The sequence below is a fragment of the Electrophorus electricus genome, chromosome 8, assembly GCF_013358815.1.
Source record: "Electrophorus electricus isolate fEleEle1 chromosome 8, fEleEle1.pri, whole genome shotgun sequence".
NCBI classification, from domain to species: domain Eukaryota; kingdom Metazoa; phylum Chordata; class Actinopteri; order Gymnotiformes; family Gymnotidae; genus Electrophorus; species Electrophorus electricus.
In genome coordinates this window covers 13,409,384-13,415,696 of record NC_049542.1, presented here as the reverse complement: position 1 = coordinate 13,415,696, position 6,313 = coordinate 13,409,384, and positions in this window count along the sequence as shown.

Sequence of the window (6,313 nt, the reverse complement as noted above, 5' to 3'; positions counted from 1 at the left end):
GACACACACACACACATACACAGGTTGATCGGGTTATACGCTTCCAGTGTGTGTTTGTAACCTCATGAAAGGTTGGAAGAGGAGTCGTGAGAGTGGTTAGGACGGGCATCGTCCAGCTAGAGAGTAAGCAAGGTCCTATAGGTACGTATTCTTATACGTTATTTAAAACGTAAAGGCCGCTAAGACCATATTTTCACTTTTTCTTAGTATATAGAGAGAAACCGTGTGTAGTCTGTCTTACGTTAAGACAAAGATCTTCGTAAAGACCTTGTATTGTGATATAGCATTTACCCATTCAGTTCTCAACAGAATTATTTTACACACACACACACGCACACACACACACACACACACACACATATATATATATATATATATATATATAAAATCACCGTTAACGGTGATTTTAAACTGTCGTACCCCAATTAACTGAATCAGTCAATACACCAATCTATAAATAATATAATTAACGAATTTATCAATAACAGAATGAATATGAAAGCGTCGATTTATTTACAAACTGTTATAGTTTAAAATACCATATATTTCGCAGGCCTAATATTTCCATTGTTTTAAGAAGATACTTATGTGACACAATGTCATGTACTGCTACAGACATTTTACGTTATTTTAGACTAGCCATACACTAATCATACACGTATAGCCTAACATATTTCATATATTTGAAACGATAATCGTTGGCTTCTATCGATATAGTATGAGAGATTGTCTTCTCCCAGGTGGATAAATAAAACCATGAAACCTTTTATACTGTGCTAACAGTACGTTGTCTTCAACGCTAATTGCTACTCGTGCCTGAATATACGCCGGCCTAGATGCAATGACTGCACTCACAACAAAAATACTACTGTACAAGGGCTCGGCTGTGAAGTGTTCCTATTGGTGGATCTGATTATCCAATCAGGGGAAGGCGCATCTCCCCTTACTACTCGCACTGGCAGGAGTATGAGCGTTCATTCATTGGTTTCCCTTAGCTGCTGTTCGATACAAATCCAGGCGCGAAAAAGGCAACTATATGCATGTCGGAACTAGTTTGTTCTTCAAAGCGTGTTAGGTCAATTTATTTATTTGTTTAGAAGATAATATAGCCTACATTCGACATTCATTCTTGTTACCGAATTTTTATGACAAATATCAGTTTGGAAGACTTCTTTGTGAATTTTTTGTCGCATCTTATATACGAATCCGTCTTGTAATGTTTTTTCAAACATACTTAAAGTTGCACTAATATATTTTAACGACAGGTAGCATCTGCTAATATGCTGTTGGCTAGCAACGTGGTTACACTCTTCCACTCATTCAGTGGTTAGTTCCGAAGATCTGGTACAAATTCTCCTATTGTTTCCTTTTGAATTCCTTCGTCCGTGTTCATAGGACAATCTTTTGTGAACTCACACTACGTACAGAGTTAAAACCGTTATATTCCCTTGCTGTGTTTTACACTTGTAGTCTTGCAAAGACCTCACCAGTTCACACATTCGCATTTATTTATCCCCAGGAATGTGACGCGTTGCTCCGCCCGTTATCTGACATTTTTCTATAGGATAGTCTAGCTTCTGTGTAGCATACAATATGGAACCTACTTACCAGGGGGATCTCCTGCCATATAGCTAGTTTACACGAGAAGCCGTGTACAAGCAGAGCAGTTAAATAAGATATAAAATGTTGAAGCGTCTGTTACTTACGACGTTAGATGTGTAAATTATAACCACCCACATACCAACAGGTTTCAGATGGCAAGAAAAAATGTTCTGCGTGTCCGATGAGGAATTTGGATGTGGCATATCTCTAATGTGAGTGAAATGTATTTTTGTACCGTTTCCAAAAGACTTCGTCACCGTCTCACAGAGCTATCCTATTCCCGGTTATGCAAGTGAATGTATGGAACTTTGTGTGTAGTTAGTTTATACGCCATGTTGATTTGAATTAACTGTTAGGGAAAATGTTTGCGAAAACTATAGATTAGTCTATAGCTGTTTTACGAGTTTAAAGCATTTAATACAATGAGAAATAATCACCATAAAACGCCGTTTATTTGTAACCATCAAATTCTATAAACGCGTTCGTCAATCTCTAAAATTCTGGGCAAAGTCGATGGCCTACATAGGCTACATTTTTGCAGTGCCTGTGTCTGCGGCAGAAAATGGCGGTTTAGATTAAAATCTTTTGCTAGCTATGGTACATTGTCCATAAATACATTCAGATTAAAATTAAGAACGATTCTTTTTTAAAATTTACTGAACAGTGTGTTGTGTTCACCTTGGATTGCTATGAAAAGTGTGATAATTTAACTAATAAAGTTGGCTGACTGGTGTTCTGTTTTTTGTTTTTTTTTACCTCTTTAGTTTACTGAACATTATTTGTTTGAATCCTTTAAACTTCCACTTTTGTATTGTTCACTGTGCCATACAGCAATGTAACATTTTAAAGATTACTTAAAATAGACTGTAGATTATGTTATGGCTTTGTCATAAATTAGGCTACTTTGCAGTGTTTTTCTGTGTAGTTCAGGGCTGTTTCCCAAAAGCGTCGTAAAACAAAGATCATCTTTAAATGGTAGAGCAACATTTCATCTCCCGCTATATTAGGATGATCTTAATTACAATCATTTGGAGGAAACTGAGTCAAGACTAAGGTATTTAACACGAAAACTCCCTAGACCTGTTTTATTTGTAGAATGAATATCGTATTTTCAGTTACGTATAAACTTCAAAATGAATGCAAATGAACTTCCTGCTAAAACAAGTTACATTGCATGGCCTCGTTCTTCGCACATTCGTTTGGGAACAGAAGAAGGTTGTGCAATCTTTAGGCTACTGTTCGACCTCACCATGTGAACGGAGTGGATGGGAGTTCCTTTCTGTGGGGCCTCTGTTAATAAGTAGCCTATAGCTAACCACGTGTAGTCAAAGGTGTAGTTAAGCTCAGATATTTGCTTATTTGTTCATTTTTTTTTCTTTGATATGGCATTGTTTGCTTGTTTCGAAAATGTGTATAAATAACTTACATTAAGTGTTCTGTACAGAATCTGAAAGATGAAGGTGTATGATTTTAGGAATGAATATGGCCAAACAAACGTACCCTGTAGGGTCTGAGCTGCCAGGAAAGAAGGAAATTATCCTGGCATGGCTTTGTCTTACTTTTATTAGTTTCACTCAGTGCAAAATACGTTTACTCAATTAATGTATCCAATCAAGACTCAACACTATTTAATTTCATTAGGTGTAATTTGAAGTGCTAATCTTGCAAATGTGCAAAAGTTATCTTATGTACAACCTATTACATGAGGAATATGAGGAAGCTGTCTTGCTCAACGCAATAAAAATACTTTTGTTATATATCAGTTCTGCTTTGCAATAAATAATAGGTTGCACTGCTACTTGTGGTCTAATCAGGTATATACCTCTGCTGCATGTACATTCCCAGGTCTGGAGTGCTCTGAGTGCGTAGTCCACAGCAGTGTACTGTGATCACACAGTATCTTCTTGCAGAGGTACAGACAAACCCTGGATTGGATTGCTTAACTGGATAGCAAGATGCACTGGAAAACACTGACATCTTTGCAGAAGATGGGTGAATAGATAAACAGACACACAGTTAGATTGACTTGATTAATAGATTACATTTGTAACAAATTACATTTGTCATTTTTAAATACCTTATCTTAACAGTTAGTTCTGAATGTCAAAAGTTGATGCTCTTTACAACTGGCATGGAAATTGTGAAAACTATTTAAAATTCATGTTTGAAGCCTATTGTATATCTTAACCCTTTGTTGCCATGTGATAACATGCCTCAGAACAGAAATGTACTTTGATTTGATCAAGGCAAAATCTCAGGATATTCTAGAAAAGTGGTAATAGCTTTTCTAAAGTGACATTTACTACTGTATAATAATTTTCAGGATCATGACACATCTCATGATAATAGAAACAGGTATATAATTAGAAAACAACTGAAAGAAGCAATTAAATGCAGTAATTTAAGAAGATAACTTCATGAAATTCTCTTATGGCAAAATGTCGTATCAAGTGCCAGCTTCTGTGTTTGTCAAAGGCAAAATGAAAACCAATAATTCCAGGTAAAGAATCTGAAACTAATTTAGTCAGGGATATTGTTTTTCAAAACTGAATCAAAACCATATTTTGAAAATGATATCAGGCAGAATAAAATTGTTTTGTTGGTAAAGCTTACAAATTGAGACAATGTAATAACATGAACAGTGTATAAATATTAGCAAATTAAAAGTTCTATTAGCTATAAATAATGGTATGAAGCTTTTAATACGGGTCTATCATGACAATTTATCCTTCACTGAAATATAGTTATCCCTACTTTAAATAATAAAATTGAGTCAAATATTGACAAACAATAATGGAGAATAAACTGAATTCTTATTTTGGGTTAAAATACAAAGCTGACTACTTCCATTTAGCTCTGTAGGTTAAGAGTTAATCAGAAACTACATGTCTCTGAGCAGGCCTGTTTCTAATATGATTGAAAAATGACCCTACTGTTTAAGACCCCACTGACAAAAACATGATGACAAATTATAGCTTTGTGAAGCTTTAAGCCTAGAACCATATTAAAAGCTAAAGACTTTTTTTTTATTATTTTTTTTATTTTATTTTTTTTTTTGTGAAATAATAACCAGTTCGAGATTGGTTTTACATCACTTCCTGTCTACCTGAGAGAGGGATCACAGATATCGCTCTGGAATGCCAAGATAAACAAAGGTGCACTTTGAATACTAATTAGTATTTCTAATCTAATAATAAAGTGCTTCAAAGAAACATTTTACTATTTTAAACTCCAATTTGAATGATTTAAAATTTTATATAAATATATATATTTAATGTCTTACATTTTGAGTTCAATGTGCATTCAGTCACAAGTTGTACTGGAACATTATTATTTTTTCCCATTTTTGTCATTACCACTGAACAGGAAATGTGTTAACACCATGGCTTGAACAGCATAACTTGAAACAGTTCTTAGTGATGAACTAAAACTTAAAAATAGTTAAACTTTTTATATAGATGTTTGTTTTGTTTTTTTTACATTTGTCTATTTTTGTGTTTTAAAATGATCCAGTGCCCCTTTTCACATACACTCAAAAACGCACACACATTTCTTTCTTTTTTTTTACATTTTATTCAGCAGTGAGCAGTTTCATGCCATATAAAAAGGAACAACCTATAGCCAGCTAGTTATGTGTTTCATTGTTGCTCCTGTGCCAGCTGAGTACTGTGGGCAGAAGGTATTCGCACACTTATTTTAATAGTGTGCAAAATGCTCAGGGAATAAAGGTCCACATTATTAGAAACATGTATTTATTACAAACATCCAAGTGTACAGTTAGATGCCATAACAACACCCAGTATTATCTACTGCAATGCACAATTTACAGTGTGGCCTCTGTGTTTTTCAGATAGCATGTGCCGATCAGGCATCAGTTGTTTCCTAATTTGAGCTGCAATAATACCTACAGTCCCCAGCTGTATCTGAGTGAGCTATTGCAGTTACACTACACTCCCCATCTTTTTCCAACTGATAGCTTCCCAAGAGATACCTGTGAAAGACAGGATATTAACTATTAACACTGTATAAATGAAATTAATACATGAAATTATTCTAAATTGTTAATTGACACAGTATTCTTTTTGTCAGTGTGCCGATTCAGCAGAACTATTTTATCCTGACCCTATTCCGGTAGACATATTTTATCCTGAACTTATTACAGTAGAAATATTTAACTCTGACTCTATACCCCTATAAATGTTTAATCCTGACCTTATCCCAGTAGAAATATTTTACCATGACCCTTTCCCAGTAGAAATATTCTGATCAAGTGCTTGCAGCATCCTTCAGTAGTCAGTATAGCCCAGGTAAAATTCCTAATCCCCACTCATGTGCAAAGTGATTCTGGTCCAGATGTGTAGGAGTTCCAACTATATTAAGGAAAAGTAAGGAAAAAAGTCAGGATGAGAATTAAAACTTTGTTCTTAGTTTAGTTTAATCAGTGAAAAGCAAGACGTGTAAATGACAGAAAATAGTACTCCCAACCTGGATTAAAGTTCAGGAAATATTGTTTGAACTTGAATTTCTTGTATCATCATTGCAACCCAAATGGTCCAGAATGAACCTCTGCCTAGTATATGGCTGAATCTGAATTCCCCTCAAACAAGTGTATGTGCGCACACATACAAGTGTATCACATATCAGAACAACTGAATGTACATTGGAGGTGAAGTTATACTGATGAATAAGGCTCCAAGGAATCAAAATAAAT